At 46.6% G+C, this 18,451-nt stretch overlaps 1 protein-coding gene across 1 annotated transcript in view; it reads left to right on the forward strand.

The window, feature by feature from the left end:
* Positions 1-18,451, forward strand: part of Tiam1 (TIAM Rac1 associated GEF 1) — a 266,751-nt gene that overhangs the window by 122,071 nt on the left and 126,229 nt on the right. The window contains exon 3 of the mRNA XM_038345371.1: positions 13,234-13,402. The gene's annotated coding sequence lies outside the window, so the exon portion shown is untranslated. The remainder of the gene's footprint in view (positions 1-13,233; positions 13,403-18,451) is intronic.

An 18,451-nucleotide genomic window follows, 5' to 3' on the forward strand; every position in this document is an offset into this window, starting at 1 on the left:
TTAAGACTGAGGCCAATTGTGGAAGGAACTTTGTAAGATGGAAAATGCCACCAGGGTCTCATTTACCTTCGTGAGAAGACGAACTGAGTGGGGTGGCACAGCACAGGGTGGCACAGCACAGATGGCTCGCCGTTCCTGCGAGTGTGAGGACAGCGAGAGAAACAGATCCAAACAGGAGGCTCAAGAGCTGGCACCGTGGTGCCAACATTAGCTCAGGCCTCACACAGTCGCTGCTTCCCCGTGCTCGAGCGGAGCGTGGCATCAGCAGAAGCAGAAGGCTGCTGTTATTTTGATCGCCAAGCTCTGGTCGGTGAATACACTTGATTAATCCCCTCCCTCTTCTCATGGATGCTATTTTGAATGGAAAATCACTACGGGGAAAAATAAATCTCTACATTGATTATGTGCATCACCTCCCCTCCCCCATACCAATTTGGAGTGTCTCTCAACAGCCCGTGTTTTTAAGGCTTAATCTCCAGTCACTATTGGGAACCTTAATGAGGTTATGTGCCCAAAGGGAGGACTATGGGCTGCGCCTTGTGAGGATTTGGGGACCTTACCTTTTCCCTTGTTTTCTTTTTTTCATTCTTTATCCATGGAGTGACTTTTTTATCGCGCACTAGTCCCCTCCATGTGCTACCTCTCCAGGACCAAGAGCCACGAGGCCAGATGAGCATGGACCCGAGGCTCTAAAACCATGAACCAAACAAGCCCTTCCCCCTTATGGACTGATGACTTGAGCTATTTGTTAGTGATGAGAAGCTGAGGAACACAGCGCCATTGCTCGGTGGAGCCCAGCATGGTCAGAGCACTCGTGATAATCTGAAGCCACAGAGAAATTAGCTGGCTTGTGCCAAGTTAGCAGGTTAGGTCACCTCTTGAAAAGGACTCCCAATTACCCACCTACGGTGTGTGTTCTTTCATTTGGCCCATGAAGAAGCCGCTTTAGGAGGCAGCCTTAAGCCTAAATTCTTTGCTTGTCTTCCCTGAAGGTGGGAATTCTCAGAAAGGGGTATGCTTGGGCCTTGGAGGGGCTGCACCTCCTGAGCCTTCTCAGGACTGGTTTGGTTTAAATGAGGACTTGCCGCTGGCTGGGAGGAAATGCTCCCCCAGCATGCTGCATTAGTCAGGAACAGGGTGTAGGAGGGTATTGAACAATCATCCTGACCCTCCCCCCATGGACTGGCTTTCAAGCTGAACTCCAAGCCCCAGCTGTGTTGGAATTGAGGACTCGCTGAGGACACCCCCACACACTCTCCCTGCTGTGCACTTGAAGTTTTGGATCAGAGGTGGGAGAGGGTGGTGATTTCAAGGCTGGAACTGAAGTACTGCCAAGAGGGAAGCTCATGGACTCCAGACCTGCACGGTTTGTATGTGTGTCGCAAGACACAACCAGGACGAGGCTTAAACGAAGGTCTGCTTTGTTAAACTGGAGCTGAGGTGTCCAGTGCTGAGTTGTGTGTGGTTAAGGTCTACGATATACTGATCCTGCTCCCCAAGTCTGTGCAAAAGCATCGCGATGCTGGACGGTGTTAGCTGGAATGGATGGCTGGGATCCCCGGAGAGTACAAACCAAGTAGACTCATGGGCCAATAGAGTTAGCCAGAAACACCTGCTAGGTTCTCATTGTGAGCCCTCTGCGGGGACAGGCACTTTAGAATCCCATCATCTGGCAGACACTGGTGCCTTCCCCTGCATAATGGAGAGCAACAAAGTCATTTGGAACTGGTACCTTGTTCACTTGGCCAGGCTCTGGGGTCTAGTTGTCTGGTCAAGTCTCCTTCCTGTTTTTCACTTGTATGCGTAGTAGTGGGGAGTTGTGGGTGTAAACAATATAAGTGGACATGTCCTGTTGACCACCAGGACAGAAAGTAATAGGAGTGACCTTGTAATCTTATCAGGAGAGTTCTTTGGTGTTTTTTTTTGTTTTGTTTTTTTTTTTTTTTGCTATGTTGAGAAGTATGTTCTCATGTAGCCTTGAACTTAATTTGTGGCTCAGGATGGCACAAAACTTCTGACCCTGTTGCCTCTGCCTCCCATGCCCAGTTTACGCGTTGCTACATGTTTGCTAAGCAAGCATTCCACTGAGCTGTGTAGTCCCAGCCCTGATCTTGTCGTATTTTGAGACAGGGTCTGTGTCTATAAGGCTAGCTGGTCTGGAACTTACTATTGTAGCTTGGGCTGGCCTTGAATTTGCATTTCTTCTGTCTTTATTTTCCCAAGTGTTGGAATGATAGGTGTGAGCCAACAGACCTGGTCACAACAGACAATTAAGACAAATAACCAAATAATGGATAATGGGACTTTAGAGGAGAAAGGGGAGAGGTGAAGAAACCTTGGGAGATCAGAGCTTTGCAACGTTGTTTTCAATAAAACGTTTTATTATAACAAGTGAGCAGATTTCTGGCTGCTTCACATGCACTTCATTGGACGTAAAGTATGACGATAGACATCTCTTCTTTCAAAAATCATGCAGGTGAAAGCGCCTTTTGGGTAAATCTCCGAGTCTTCAGAATGATGTTTCTTTACCAAGATGGGCCTTCCCTCTGCTTGTGCAAGATGCATCCATGTGTCAGCTAGTGGGACAGGGACTGAGTAGCTGCCCGCATAAATGCATCTTAAATGGCGTTAATTTAGTTTATATGCAGTGGGGTAGGTTGGACAGAAGGGGCATAATAGTGATGGAGATTAAAGCAAGGGGGCTCAGAGTAGCTTGAGAATGGAAGGGATGCAGTAGATACAGAAGATCCTTCAAGGACCTTGTGAGAGGAACAAGGTGTGAGGAAGGAGACGAAGGAAAGACAGATGTGAGATCCCAGGAAACTCCAGCTAAATACCAAGGAGCAGGGTTTTCAAGGCAGAGTAGGAGAGGAGCAGGAAGGATCGAGGCAGGTCACTGTAGCTGGGGAGTCCTGTGTAGAGTCAGGGGAGGGGTGAGGGAGGGAGAGGGCGGGAAGTACTGAGGCAAGTCTCTGGAGCAGAGGAGTCCTATAGAGTCAGGGGAGGAGTAAGGGCGGAGCCTAGAGGTGGAGAAAGGGGAGTGAGTGTCTGAGTGAAGGGGATCTGCTATCAGGTATGCAGAGCCACCGTGCCAGGAGTCCACTGAGGCTGTGACCACAAGGTCGCCTAACAAGACCTCCTTCTGTTAGTAATGGCTCCCTGGATTGAAAGGTAGCTAGAGACTGGGATTTTTCTCTGGAAGATGAGTGCCCTCCCCTACTCCTGCAAACTATGAGGATTAAAATTTTGTCTGATTTTAGCGAACTATCTCCTTCTAAAAGTGACTTTCTGTGGCTTGCTATTGTTAGCCACCATTTTTCTAGACCAATTGCTGCGATTTCTCTGCCACTTCCCCCAACTGTGTCTGAAATTATCCACACAATAAAATGTAGTGTGCCTGGAAGCGCGGTCTCTAGCTTATCACATCTGGGATGGTGGGAACCGTGTTGTGTGGAAGACAGGCGTGTGTCTTTATGTTGTGTTCTCATTGTCTGTGTATGGGATTGTTTAACTACCGGAGAAGGGATTTTTATTTCTGTCTTTGTTGTGAACACACACACACACCCCTTAATGGTTTTTCAGAAACCTTAGGTTTTCAGTGCATATTCCCAGGAATGGCAGTATGTTAAAATCCTTAATATTCTGCTATTCTTGTATTCTGGTGAAGATTGGTCTTTCTATGACGCTGCTTCCTGTTAGGTTTACATATAAAGTTTAGACCTTACATATGAGAATAAGCAGCTTTTCAGTAAGCAGGCAAAACAGAGTAGTAAGGCACCTGGAGAGATGGCTCAGTAGTTAAGAGCACCCACATGGTGGCTCGTAACTGTCCCTTAACCTAGTTCCAGGGGTCTGAAACCCTCTTCTGGCCTTCCCTGGGCACCGGATAGACCCTGTAAAATGACACGCGCTGTTTTGCATTTACTTTTGCGTCTCTATGGATTTCTCTGTGGTTCTCATGCATTGAGAATGCCCATAGTTTATTAGTACAGTAATTCAGATGTGTAGTCAGGGCGCAGCGGTGCATGCTGGCACCATTCGGGGTGGGCATGCGCCTTTACGTTATCAGTGCCTGCGTGCTGCTGTAGCGCCGGTTCTCCTGGGCCAGGCCTGGCGTCTGTCTTGCTCTCTGTGTGGTCCCACAGCTATTACTTGGCAATAAATGTCAAGCATTTTAATCCAGTTGCTGTCACAGGAGACACAGATTTTCCTTGTTATTTTATGTATTGGTTTTTCCGCTGCTGCTTTGATGTGTCCGTGTTTCAGAGACTTCCCAGAACTCCCTTCATCGTGAAAGAGGCTGATTATACTCATGACTGCCACGGAGTAGGCACATCTGTGTGGTGCTGTGGTTTTTATTTTATTTTGTTGCTGCTTTTTTCCTTTTACAAATACGACTTATGAATACATCGTGTGATTCCTCCCCCCCTTTCAATTTGTTATTTGGCTGTGGCGAATATTAGACATCAGTTAGTCAATCAAACCAATGTCACAGATGCTTTTAAAGTGAACCTCAGTCTCTCCTTGCCCCTACTCTTTCAGGGTCCTGGTCCAACTCCAGGGTGCCTTTTTTCCCTCTTAACCACCTGTTGGTGGAAAGAGCCAATCTCACAGGCTCTTGTCACTGGGATGCTGGGCATGGGGGCAGGGTCACCGCAGGCAGTCAGGGAAACGGATTGCTTTTCTGGGGTGGGAAATGCAATGCCCAGGCCATTCTGCCCTCTTACTTTTCAGGAGAATGGTTGGTGAGAAAGTTTGTCCTGAGTTACTTGGAACGCCATAGTGGTCTTGTCCTCCCTGTTGCCTCCCTGTCTGCTCTTCGCTACCGGGTTGGTTGCCTTTGCTGGCCTATTGACTGCCCAGGGACCCAGAGCATCAGGAGAGTCCCCCAATGCCTTACTTGACAGGAAGCATGATTGGGAATCCTATATTGTTTTCAATTTCAGACGCTTGTCATTGCGCATCTGGGTTACACTTGCTGTGATTCACACACCTGAGGGACAGTGGTTGCTGCAAACCTTATTTAAATAATCAAGTGGGTTGTAAGGAATGAGTGAGCATGGGGTGTACCTGCAAGACTAGAGAGTTCTGGAGGCTGGACTTGAATCAGAGTTAAGGTAGAAGCATCGTTTTTCTTTTTAGAGTGAGCTACTGCTGTTCTATACTGTAGTCATGATTGCAGCTGCTGGTGTGGCCCATACAGGTGTGCCCGAGACAGTGTTTTAAACATCTGTCCTCTCACTGTTTCTCCAAGGGGGTTCTGTTTTTTTTTTTTTTTTTTTTTTTTTTGTATTTTGTTTTAGTCTCGGCCCTTTTGTTGGGTGGAATTGGCTGTTAGCTACGTCTTCACCTGATCTTGTTTGAGAGGCGATCTCCTTCCTGGTGGTGTGTCATGTCCCTTGCTGGTGTCTCCTCCCTGGCTGGTGTCCCTTGTGGTGTCCTCTGCTACTGTCTCCTCCCAGTTCACATATGGGAACCCGAGACTTAAAGTCCTAAAATGGTGGAAAGAGGTGGTGGCTCTGCCAGGTGGCTAGGCCACGAGAACGCTGCTCTCAGAAATGAGTAGTGACCTTATAAAAGAGGGTTGAGGGGCTGGAGAGGCGGCTCAGCACTCATGAGCACAGGCTGCTTTTGCAGAGGACCTGGCTCAGTTTCCAGCATCCACAGGGCAGCTCACAACCATTTGTAACCCAGTTCCCAGGCATCTGAGGCCCTCTTCTGGCCTCCGTGACCACCAGGAATGAACATGGTTCACAGACACACACACACACACACACACACACACACACACACACACACACACACACACACACACACACAGTTGCTCATACACATGAAATAAAAATAAATAAATCTTTAAAAAAAGAAAAGAGCCCTGGCAAGAGACTATTACATGACCTTCAGATAGTGAGAAGTAGGCTTTCCATAGACACCAGATCTGCTGGCCCCTTGATTTGGGACCTTCTAGTCTTCAGAATTATGAGGAATAAATCTTTATTTTCTTATAAATTATCCTGCTGAAAGTGTTTTGTTACAACAGCACAAACTGACTAATACACAGAAGGGAATGATTTCATTTTTTTCCCTTAAGAAAGCACTGAAAGTAAATCAAATACCAGTTTTCACTGAGTTTTGTGTAAGGTACTGTCACAGGTTCAGGTGATGATGTCTTTGTTCTTAGTCGAAAAAGGGGTTGTTTTATCCTCCTCTGTTTTACGATTAGATCCACCACCAGCCATTTCTTCCCATCGTATTAAATCAAGCTAAATGTTTAATCCTTTGAAGGCCAGATCCGACAGCTGCTTCTTGCAGAATTGATCAGATTTTTTTGTCCCCCCCCCCATCATTCCAGTATTAATAACGTCAAAGTGGTCATTACAGGGTGAGGAAGTGGTTACCCTTCTCTTAGGTTGTAGGCACCGTGGGAAAATGGTCTCCCACCTGGTCTCAGACAGACACCAGCCGCCCGGGAAACCTTGGTGGAGCTGAACTGGGTAGTATAGGCTTTACCTGAATTTCTACTTGAGTCGAAAAATGGACAGGTTTTAGACAGTCCAACCATAACTGTGATAAAATCTATTTTTAGACGCTCCGTTCAGGTGATGTTGTCTTCTGTAAGATGCACCATTGCTTGATGTCCCACTGGGAGGGGAAAAAGGGTCTCTGATTAAAGCTGAATACGCCATTGTGATTATAAGATGCATTCAATTTCAGAATTCCCAAAGCGGAAATAATAGGTTCTCAGAATCGATGAAGTAATTGTGTTTCATCTGCTAAAGCTTGAAGGCTTGATTGTGCAGTTGCCAAACAACCTGAAGAGGTTTTCAAATGAAGTATCAAGGCCCTTTCGAAGGATTCTTGTGTCTGAAAGTGAGCGTGAGTACAGGAGTGTTTTGCACTGGGGTTCCAGAAATTGACTCTGGACTTCAGGCTCTTTGGACTCCGTTGTATTACCCCATCTCGTGATACATCCTAGTCTACAGATTCGAATCCTGGATTCAGATGGAGACTGAATCAGGTGTGGAGGTCCTAGCTCTCAGGAGGCAGGTGGAGCTTAAAAAAAAAGTGGAGCCTCAATGGGGAAAGAATTCTTCTACACTTTGAAAGTCCTTAGGAGGAATTATTTTAAAACAATTTAAAAAGTCATTAAGCTAATTTCAACGTGCATGACTATGTTACACCGAAATGATTTATCCCCATTATCACACTTATCAACCCTCTTTGGTTATTAGTGACATGCTGAAATTTTAAACAGATATTCATATACCTATACAGACCTAACGTTGCTAGAGTGTCCCTTCCTCTGCATTGCCAGGGTCATGGCCTCCCTCCACTTGGAGGTTGCAACAGTGCTGTCTTCTCTGAGGACCTGCATCCAGTAGCGTCCCAGACAGAGCCAAGGGAGAAAGCCACCCAGAAGAGCAGGATTCTTTCTGGATGGCCCAGTAGGGGGCAATGGAATGATTCCTCAACTTCCCATTAGACTTATCTCTCCTGAGGGCCAGGGATAGTTTCTCTTTGTGTCACAGAGGTCCCAACCCTTGTTTCTTATAGGCTATGGTCTCACCCAGGAGACTTCCTGTGAATGGCAGCTCTGGGCAGGGAGTTTGGCTTGTGGAGACGTTTGGAGAATTAAGCAGTGGACAGTGACCTCATTTTCTGTATGCTGGTTGGGCTGGAATACGACAGCCCCTCAGGCTGCACAGGAATATCCAGGGCTACTGTAGAGAGGGTAATGGCACTTTCAGATCGTGGGCCTTGAGGTGACAGCCGCTCCTGTGGACTTGTCTCCTTGCTATGGGTGCCTTTCTTCTTGACAGTGACCTGAAATGATGTGCTTTGGGAGAGACTCCCTCCTGTCTCTCTGCTGATCATTAGGCTTGGAGAACCAAGAAGCACATTCCCCTCCTGGGCCGTCGGTTCTGGACAGCGAAGGAGGAGCAGGTCACACCTACCATCCATCTTGCCATGTGTCCCAGGAAACTGGCTTTTCTTCTGCATGGGGGAAGCTTTAGTTTCCATGAGAACAAGAGGCAGATCTGTGCGAGGGAAGAGATCTGAGTGGCTTGATTCTGAAGATTATTGTTGAGCATGCAGTGTAAGGCGGGATTTAAGTGCTGTGTTTCAGCGGAGGTTGAAAGCGCTTCCGCCTGCATCGCGCCCTCTCTTACTTTGTTCTCACGGATTCTGAGACAACCTTTGCTGTTGATAGGAATGTCCCGATAGTTAAGCCTCATGGCGGTGAGGCTGTGAGGCTGGGAGGGACAAGGCTGCAGCATTAGATGTTATTTTCTTTCCTGTTCTTTTAGGGGGAGTGGGAATAAGACATTCCATTTTCTCATACAATATCACGCGTGTGCTTCTTGATGCAGCTCTGACGTGAAGTGAGCAATGTCAGGAGCCAAGAGCCCAAAAGCTGCGCTCTGGTTTCAAAAGGCCATTATGCTGGGATGCTGTGTGAGATTCTCAAGTGATCCCCTGCTTTACAGCTTTTAGAAACGACGGAGAGAAAGGTGGTGCTTGGGGTCACTGTGAGACTGTGTCCTGAAAGGGTTCTCACAACCACTTTAGCACGCTGGCCTCATTGCAGCCATTCTTAGCACCGGGCTGTGTGGATGTTTGGGAGTTCAGCTCAGCAGCTGCGGAGCGGATCCCTGCGGGACTGGTGGTTTCCAAGTCCCCTCAAATGACACTGGTAGGAAGCACTGCAGTGGTGATGGTGTCCCAGGGCCTCAGCGGCTTCCAGCTGGAGGTGTCTGAGTGTGGCTGCACAAGGGTAAACACGAAGAACTTCAGGAAACTGTATTTGGGCCCAAAGCCGTCAATGCAAGTGCTAGCCAGAGACTGTGTTCCCTAATTGGTGGCTCCTCCCAGGTAGGGGTCGGACAGATGACTTCAGTCTGAAATAGGTGTCTGTCCCAGCGGAACCTGTTTGTTAAGCATTTCCAGAGATCTGGTGCTGGAAAATTGCAGTTATTTTAGTAGGGGGCCCCCAACTTGTAGCCTGCAACCCAGCAAGTGGTGATTCTGGTAATTTGCCTCTTGCTTCATTACCTTGGGGGTACACTTGGCTATATTAGGAAGCAACATTGCTGAGAACTAGGGCAGTGGGGTGGACGTAAAAACCTGGGGATTTTCATTTAGCTATTTAAAGTATCTGTTGATTCTTACCTTAAAAAAACAGTTGAGCTAAAAATCATTTCATTCCTGTTTTATGGAATAAGAATTGGGATCCGTAGCATGTTCATTCATCTGTACTGAGAGATAACTGATTTTGTGCTGAGACTCTTGATCCAGCCCGAGGGCTCTCAGTGGTCACGCAGTTCACCCGGGAGGCAGGTGGACTCTCATCCTGTGTGTGACTCTACTGTAGCCTCAGCTCTCACAAACACTACATCAGTACAGTCTCGGCGGAGCTGCCATTGCTGTCAGTTGAGTACGGCCACTGATTGGGGCCAAAGTATCTGACTTTTCTCTACCCCTCCATCATAGTCCTTAGATATGATAGCATATCTAAGTATCATAGTCCATAGCACCTTGGATGACCATATTGTTCAGAGAGAGGCTCCCAGGGAATGACAATCACTGTTTCAGAATTTAAGGTTTGTCTTTATTTCCCCATTCAGTTGTCAAAATAAAGAAATATATATATGAAATCGGTTACTGCGCCTATGAGGAAGGATGGAGTTCCTGTGTTTGTGGTGGGCGCTGCTGAGAGACTGGTGTGGACATTGTGGCTTTTACAGATGTGACGTTGGCTCTACCAGGGCTCCTGTGAAATTAAGCTGGGTGTGCAGCTTGGTAGGTGTGTAGCTGGGTAGGTGTGTGTGTAGCTGGGTAGGTGTGTAGCTCGGTAGGTGTACACGGTCACCTTTGTTTCCCACTTTGACTTTGTTTCTTTTCCCAGTAGTAATTGCCTTTATTGTTTTTATTTTTAATTTTAGTTTATTTGTATGTGTAGGAGTATGTGCACAGACAGAAGGATGTATACACACGCACACACACACACACACACACACAAAATCTTGAGCTCATCATGGCACATGTGTGAGTCACAGGACAACTTGTGGGAGTGTTCTCCTTCTGCTGTGACATCTCCTGTACTCTACTCGGATCTTCAGGCTGGGTGGCAGGAGCCTTTACCTACTAGGCCATCTTGCAGGCTCCTCTATTTTAAATTAGTTCTGTATGGAAGTCACTCCAAGTCTTTAATTAACAATTTCAAAAAATAAATAAAAAACTGATGAATTTTTCACTTGATTTTTAAATCATTAAACAAGTTCTAGTGCCCTAGATCAGTTGGTTGATCTATCCGTCCAACCCATCCATCCACCCAATCACCCATCCACCCATCTACCCATCTATCCACCCACCCACCCACCCACCCATCCATCCATCCACCTACCCACCCACCCAATCTATCTACCCACCCAATCCATCCATCCACTCGATCTACCAGTGCATTCTGATTTGAGAGCTAATATGAACACTGAAACCTAAATCTTAGCATTTATTGCATGTGAGTCAAAAATGTTCAGAACTTTAACCCTGCCGTAGTCCTCTCCCACATTTAGGATCTGAGTGAAAGAAAACATTCTGGTTCTTCATAATTGACTAGTTACAGATGTTTTGGGGCATGAAAAAATGGCCAAGTACACTTACGTAGAATTTAGTGATGGAGCCTGGCCATTGAAGAGAAGTATAATACTCTTTACTCTGTTCACCCATTGGTTCTTGTAAAGCAACACAAAACAAAACAGTAAACCCCAGCCCCAGCTCAGAGCAGCAGAGCATCCTGCTGGAGCACCACTGAACTTCTGAGATGTCAGCTTTATCTCAGCCATCCCACAGAACTGGGGCAGTAGGACTTTTCAGGCCTGTGTACCTATCCTCACGCAGCACAGACTCCCCTCAGCAGACTGGTCATTTGATCCCTGGCAGGGAAATTGTGTGTGAGGAAGGCCAGTCGCAGTGAGTTTGAAAACCTCAGTGCTTCAGAGTGGCCGCCTCCATGTGTAGAAGTAAGCTGGCTGGGACTGCCGAGCTTTGCCAGCTTGCCTTGTGTGTGCACAGGAGCGCTGGCAAGCTAAGTGTGCCCCGTTGCCAGCCGGGTTAATCTGGTCCCCAGATTGTTCCATAACAAACGTAAGGGATGGACTTCATTCTACTTGTAAGATTCAGTTTCAGCAAATCTGGTGACATGCTAGCCCCCTTCACAGCAGCCCATCCCGCAGTGTGCTCCTTATGGTCTACAGACATTAAACAGCAGTGGCAAGGCTAGCTCACAATCACCGGCTAGGCAGGCAGTGGGTTATGTAACATAGACGGTCTCATTTAATGCTCGTAACAACCAATAGTCCAGAGCTCTCATTATCCCCAGTTTTAGAGGGTGGATTAATAGTCCATCCCTAATCATTCTGCAAGTGAATATTCAGCTTGCAAAGCCAGGTCGTGACAAGTGCATGCAGCGGTCCCCAGGCTTCCCAGGCTTAAACTCCCATCACTGAGCTTGGTGCATAGTTGCTTTCTGATCATCTGTGAGTCTTGAAGAAAACCCAGGGCACCGATGTTTCTCAAGGCACCCTGGCACACATTCACAACGTCACGTGGTGTCCAGGCACTCACGCCGCAGTGAAGTGCTTGTTGGCACACTGTGCACTTAGCATATCTGCTAACTACAAAAGAACAAACACGGGTTCCTTATTAGGCCGCCTCATGTTTCAGTCCCATAGACAAGGTTATGGGTAAAATTATCCCCCCAAATCAGGAGGAAAAATTAAAAAAAAAAAGCATGCCCAAAAGACTCGGCATTGTTCCCGTTTGAATAACGTCCTATACTTTTATCCTTTCCGCTAGTTCCTTTGTTCGGGTCTAGAAGAATATAGATAGAAAACATTGTAATGCTGGTAGATAGGATAATTTGTTTTTAAGTATAAAAACTGCATTATCAGCCTCCATGGTGCAGGTGGAGGGACAGCCGCCTGCAGGCCGCTTTGCCAGCGAGGATCCAGCCTTGCAAATTATTGGCAGCTGGCACGGTAATGAGTCCATTTCAATTTAAATGGGTTGTTGCTTATTAATATCTGCCAGTTCCTAAGCAATTCAGGAACCGCTTTGAAATTTGGGGGATTTGCAGAGAGCAGTAGAAGGGGGGTGCCTAGGGAAAGGGGACGGGCAGGATGGCAGTGGGGGCAGTCGTGGAAAGGGCACACATTGTGGGTTAATAACGGGGTAAGGCTGGAACTTCTGTTCCTCCCCCTGCCAGTGTGAGTCACAGGGCTTCATGGCTAAACAGCACGTTCTACAAGATAAAGGAGAAACAAAACTCACTGTTCTGTTCCGTGGGGACGTATATATTTATTTACTTACTGCCTTTGTGTGGTTCCTCGTCACACACCAGGCAGTTCTCTCGGTGTTCCCGCTCCAAGTGTTTGCCATCTCAGTTTCCCGCCTTGTACTGCCACCAACCATGGGTGGCGGCGGCCAGCAGCCCACAGAGAAATGTCTGGTCGGAGAGGGGCAGAGTGAAGTCTCTCCAGCATACCCTCCAGGCCTCTTCCCTAGACTTAATATTCCTAGTTTCACTCAGGAAATCCAGCTTCAAGTGTAAAGGAGGAACCCATTAGTGCTGTCTTTCTTAGAGCTGTTCTTCTTGATGTGTATTATTATTATTGTTAATTATTTTTCTAAATAACGTTATGCATTTTTACCTCAATTCTTTTTTCTGTATTTTTCTCATGAGCATTCTCAGAGTGTGATGTTTGCCACCCAAAGGAAACACATAGGGCAAGGAAGTTTGTGGAATTAAGTTATGGGTCCCCCCTTCTCGCCCCATCATTTTCTTTTACGTTGTTTCTTCAATTTCTTCTGTTTAGCAGCACGGTGCCTCTGGGAGAATATTGACGCTCCCTTGCTCCCTCGCCTTCCTGCTAAGGCCCTTTGATAATTAAGAGAAGAGCACAGTCCTCTGCAGTCACCTACTGCTGTCGGCGAATGCCTGAATCCACAGACAGGTTAAAATGAGAGTTTGCAGGCCTCTGTGGCCATCAGTACAATGCACTGGCCTTTATGTGTGTCTGACGGAGCCTGCCGATGCGTACCTGCAGCTAAATGTCGTGTCTCTTTATGCAAGGACACCGTCTTTCACATCAAATTGGTTCCAGGGAATCGATGAACATGCCGTTTCCTTTCTTCTGCCTGACCACCGCCTTTCTGTTTTTCTGTCTCCTCCAGGTTTTTGGCTCACTCTCCCAGACTCAGGTGAGACCCCGATGGGCACCCTGTGCGGAAGGTGCTGACACGCGCCCCAACTCCAGCCACTAACATCATTACCAGCCTCAGTTTCTAAATGCCACAGTGCTCTTGGGGCCAGTTGGGCTGGGCACCACTGTTGCCTTTAAAGGTAGGTTTGTGCATGTTATCCGAGCCTCTGTGTGACTGAGAAGTACTTCACAGAGGGTGGGACAGATACAGTGGACGACAGGAGTTAGTTGAAATTACTATGCTGTATATGCGTGGTGGGAAAGGAATTCGGATGCAATTCTCTGGATCAGAGCTGCACCCATCTAACAATTGAAAGGCATTAGCGTTAGCCCAAAATGAAATGGAAAGATTGAGTAGGTACCTCTGAAGTCTTTTACTTTCTTGTGAATTGCCCTCAGGGTCTTTTATCTCTGAGTTTCACCAGCTTTATGTTGGATTATGTTTTTTTTAAAAAAAGCAAAGCTGGTTCCCAAACCCAGCCTCAAAACAATGATGTATTTCTGCTCTGGGATGTCTTTAATGACCCAAGATAAGTACATTCAAAATAATAACCTTCTAAATCAAAGATCATTGCTTATTTGCTGTAAAGCGCACTTAGTCTCTTGGGGTAGGGGTATTTGTGTGTGACTTGGCAAAAACTCTGTTCGTGCATTGTAACGAATTAGCAAACACTTTGAGAGCTTCGTCTCAGTTTAATCTTAGCTATTCCCCCCTCCGTCTTCAGGCACAGCATCCAGTAGGGGAAAACAGGCTCGAAACCAAGACCTCCCACCAGAATCTAATTTTAAATTTGCAATCTGTTGTCTTGTGATTTTTCACTTCAGATTTAACTTTGAAATAAATACTTGTCATCCTTTCCACTCGGGCCTCGGAGGTCTGTTTTCCAGTCACGGAAGGGTAATGGCTGCATTTATTTTAATAAAATTTTAGATACCTCGGGGGAGTGGAAAGCGATACTAATAATTATAGCACACATCCATCGTTAGTTAGCTTACGGTTGGGGTTCACACGGCCTTTATCCAGAGAAGTGAATCCTGGCTCGTGCAGTTAACTTACGGTATGAGTGGGATTCGTCTCATGTGTATTAGAGACCTTGTGATCTAGCGTAGATTTTTGAAGCGCTCTTGCTTTAAGGCTCTCTTAGTGATGAACAGGACTGAAATTTCTGTAAAGAGAAGGTGTATGCATATGCCAGGATAAGTGGATGATGGCCAGCGCCGTCGGAAGATACACTGACTGGGAGGGATGATGTTTAACCCAGCCACAGATACAGTTTGGTGAGGTCAAGAGCCCTGGATCAGAAATAGAGAGGGATACAGAGCTCCAAGCGGGGTAGAGCTTTCTTATCTTAGATCTTTTCCCAGGCCTTCTGCTCCGAGTTTACGTTTTGTTGTAGCTGTCTGGGTAGTGCGACATCTTTACTCTTTTAAATTGGGGGGAAAATCGTTGACTTGTTAATGTTTCATTTATTTGTCTTTCCTTAAAATGAAAAAAGTAAAATGTGGTGGCTGGAGGAATGACTCAGCGCTTAGGAGCTCTTGCTGCCCGAGTTCCAGAGTTCTGGTTGCTGACACCCATGCTAGGTGACTCAAAAGAACCTATACGTCCGGCTCTGGGGCATCCAGGGACCTTCTTAGGTCTCTGCTGGCACCTTCCTGCACACGTGCACAAATAGAATAAATCTTTTAACAAAATGAATTTTGCCATTAGGGATGTATGTGGTATGTATGCTCAGTGGTAGAGCACTCGGTTAGCCGAGTGCAAGCCCTTGGATTCAGTCCCCCCGCCCTCTGCAGGAAATCCATCAACTGTGGTGGAAATTGAAGAAACCTGTAAGCCCTATCCAGTAACCCCGTCACACATTTCCCTGGGGATGAGAGGGAAATATTTACTGTCTAGTGTTCATGAGGAAAGTTCCCTTTCTCGAGAGTAAAGAATAGAAGTTTTCACTTGTGGGTAAGATACGTCTTGTTTGAGAGACATTTAGTATTAATGTTGGGATCGTGGTTTTGGCTGTTGACTCCTAGCTAGGGCAAGCTAGGGCCTGCCAATCTACTGTCTGGGTTTTGTTCAGTGGGAAGGAACATCCTACTGTCTGCCACAGAAAGCCCTGGTGTCATTAGGGAAGGAGACATCATAAATCATAAAAATATTATTATAATCTCCTTCGTGCTCCAGGATGTGTCTCTTTGCATACTCTCCTGCATCTTTTTGTTCCTTTACCTGTGTCTCCCTCAGTCACCTACACCACTGGCCTGTTTTCCTTTGCTCTCTCTGCCCAGGACTTTGACCGAACTAGAATGTTGTTTCTTATGGTACTGAGAAGAAATGGTGATTTAAAAATGTAATATACCCAATAAATTCTAGGTCAGACAAGGTTCACCACCCCCTCCAATATTAATGATAGCTCAGATTTCTCCAAGCTTACGTTCTCTGTAGGAGGTTATGTTTTCAGAGGGCTAATGTGTTCCCAAGTGACTTGAAAAAAAGGCTAAGGCTTTTGTGTGTGTGTGAACCAAACTTTTATATAATACCATTTTAAAAATTGTGTTCTGGGGACTGGCAAGATGTTCGAGTGGTTAAGAGCACATACCACTCTTCCAGAGGACCTGGGTTCGTTCCTAGTACCCACACGGTGCCTGACAACTGTGTGTGAGCCTGTGATTCCAACTGCATTGGATCAGATGCCCCCTTCTGACCTATGCAGGCAAAACAATCATAAACATGAAGTAAATTAAGAAGAAATAAATTTAAACATGTGTTCTATTTTTCTGAGCATGTCATTGTTGTTCATGATGATTCCATACAACAAGCAGTTACGTTTCCTCCCTCCCTCCCTCCCTCCCCTCCCTTCCTCCCTCCTTTCCTCCCTCCCTTCCTCCCTCCCTCCCTCTCTCCCCTCCATCCCTGCCTTCCTTATTCTTTCTTGAGACAGGGCTTCTCTATGTGGTCCTGTTCTCCTGAAACTTGCTCTGTAGACCAGGGTGGCCTCAATCTTAGGGATCTCCTGCCCCTGCCCCCCAAGTGCATCATCACACCTGACCTAGCAGTTATGTGTTTCAAGCATGTTTACCTTTCCTTGAGGAGATAGTTATAACAGCTGGCTCTGGGCCACTGGATGTTTGACATTTGTTGGTGGCTTTTGCCCATGGAAACTGGTTCCATTTCCCTAGCCCTTTGGAAGGCTACAAGGGATTTTGAACACCGTGTTGTGAGGTTTCGTGTCTTGTTGAATATCTGATGGGCATGGATCTTGTGGGGGCTGTTACTCTAGCAGAGAATCTGAAAAGCTGACTGAATTTGGGGTTCAGGTTGCTGGTTCTTGGTTGCTGTTGTGGGCTTCCCTGTCAGCATAGTATCCAATGCCTTTGCTTCAGGCTTGGCTTGTGCTACTATTGTGACCACAAGGGTCAGCCAGAGACTTGGGCTGCTTAGCCGGAAGTCTTTGCCGAGTTGTTTTGGATTAGTCCCAGGCATGCACATCCAAGATACGTACGGGCTTACACATTTTAGGCGAACTTGTCTCCAGTCCTTTGCTTTCTAAGGTCCCTGCTCACTCTCTGGCTTCCAGGGACCGTTCTTGCTTCTGCTCATGAGCACAGGCTCTGTCCACCATATCTGCTGCCTCTTCACAGCTGTTTGGTGCATGGCCTTGGTGCCAGCCCGGGAGAGGAGTTGGATTAATGAAAGCAAAGAAGGAACTTGCTGCTCCGTGGAATGGCTACTTCGAGTCTGGGCTCCCCATCAGCCTGTCTGCCTTTGTTTATTTTTGGTTTAGGTGTTTCAGTGGTGATTGATGGAGTGAGGTAGTGTTTGCTCCTCGGGGATGCCAGATATTAACAATTCATTTTTGCCCACTACTTCAGTGAATCAAAAGCTCCACCCCCAGATACTCACCCCTCCCTCTATATTAACCTTACTTTGGAATGTTTGCCTCTGCATTCACTTGCTACGTTTCCTATCTGATGCTTACTAAGTGTCTGCTTTCTTAATTGCTTAGTTTATTGGAGATGTAGCAGAATGTTTTAGGTGACTTTTAGGTAAAAAAGAATGGGTTGGGAAGATTCTAAATGTATTTCCTCAGGAAAAAAATCCTTATTTTTAGATTTTTTTTAAAACCAGACTGTTCCATTCAGTTAAAGCTTAACTTATTTGATTCAAATTTTTTATTTCAAAATAATTACAGAGTCATGGGAAATTTTACTAAAGGGGTATGTCTGTTCCCTGTTTTTCTCTTGGTTGCATGGCTCACAAGCATGGTCAGAGAACAGGGATTTGGCACTGTTTCAGGGTGTGTGTGCCCTTTGGCATATCCGTCTCACTAAATGTCCCAGTCATAATATGGCATACAGTATCTGTATCATTCATTTTGCCAAATGGGCTTAGTAAGCTAAGGATCCTACAGAAGCAATCCTTCCTTCTAGGTGTACACGTGAAACACCCCAATAAAGGTTTGTGCATTTGGGTAACCTTCCTCCAGATAACTCCTAACCCCTTAATTGGGTGTTTAATTTGATGGACCTTAGAGGTCCATTTAGTATAATTACTCACTGGAAAGCCCGTGTCCTCAGTTTAGCTAAGAGATCGTGGTGTTCATGAGAAGCCCTACCCTTGACCCTCGGCTCCCAGAACACCCTCTAGGTCTCCGAGCAGTCTGAGCCCACACTTATGGCTTTGAAATGCTAACCCAGTCCTTCATGCTGCTCTGTCCTTCCCTCACTTTGCCTGAGTCATCTGGGACCTGAGCAGTTCTGCCCTGTGACCTTGAATACAGGCAGACAGGGCTACTCAGCCTGTTCCCAAACTTCTGTCAGGCGGCTTCAGACGGCGGAGGAAGACAGGAAGTGTAGGCAGGATTCCTTGGAATGAGGCAGGAGTGGGGGAGCATGGAGGAGAATTACAGCTCACAGATGAGGGCAGTATGGAACCTGGTGGTTCCTGTTGGCTGTATGGTTGGTTTGCTTGCATGTGTGTCTGTGCACCAAGTGCCTGCAGTGCCCGAGGAGGCCAGAAGAGGGCAGCACCACCGTCTGGCGTGGTGATGGTGTGTGTGGGTTCTTGGAATTGAACCCAGGTCCTCTGTACAAAGAGCAAATGCTGTTAGACACTGAGCCATCTCCCCAACCTCCGTGTCTTTTATTGTATGAACTGTCGCCTTCTAGATCAAGGGTATCTTTTTATTCAGGGC

Source organism: Arvicola amphibius, chromosome 10 (genome assembly GCF_903992535.2).
Source record: "Arvicola amphibius chromosome 10, mArvAmp1.2, whole genome shotgun sequence".
NCBI classification, from domain to species: domain Eukaryota; kingdom Metazoa; phylum Chordata; class Mammalia; order Rodentia; family Cricetidae; genus Arvicola; species Arvicola amphibius.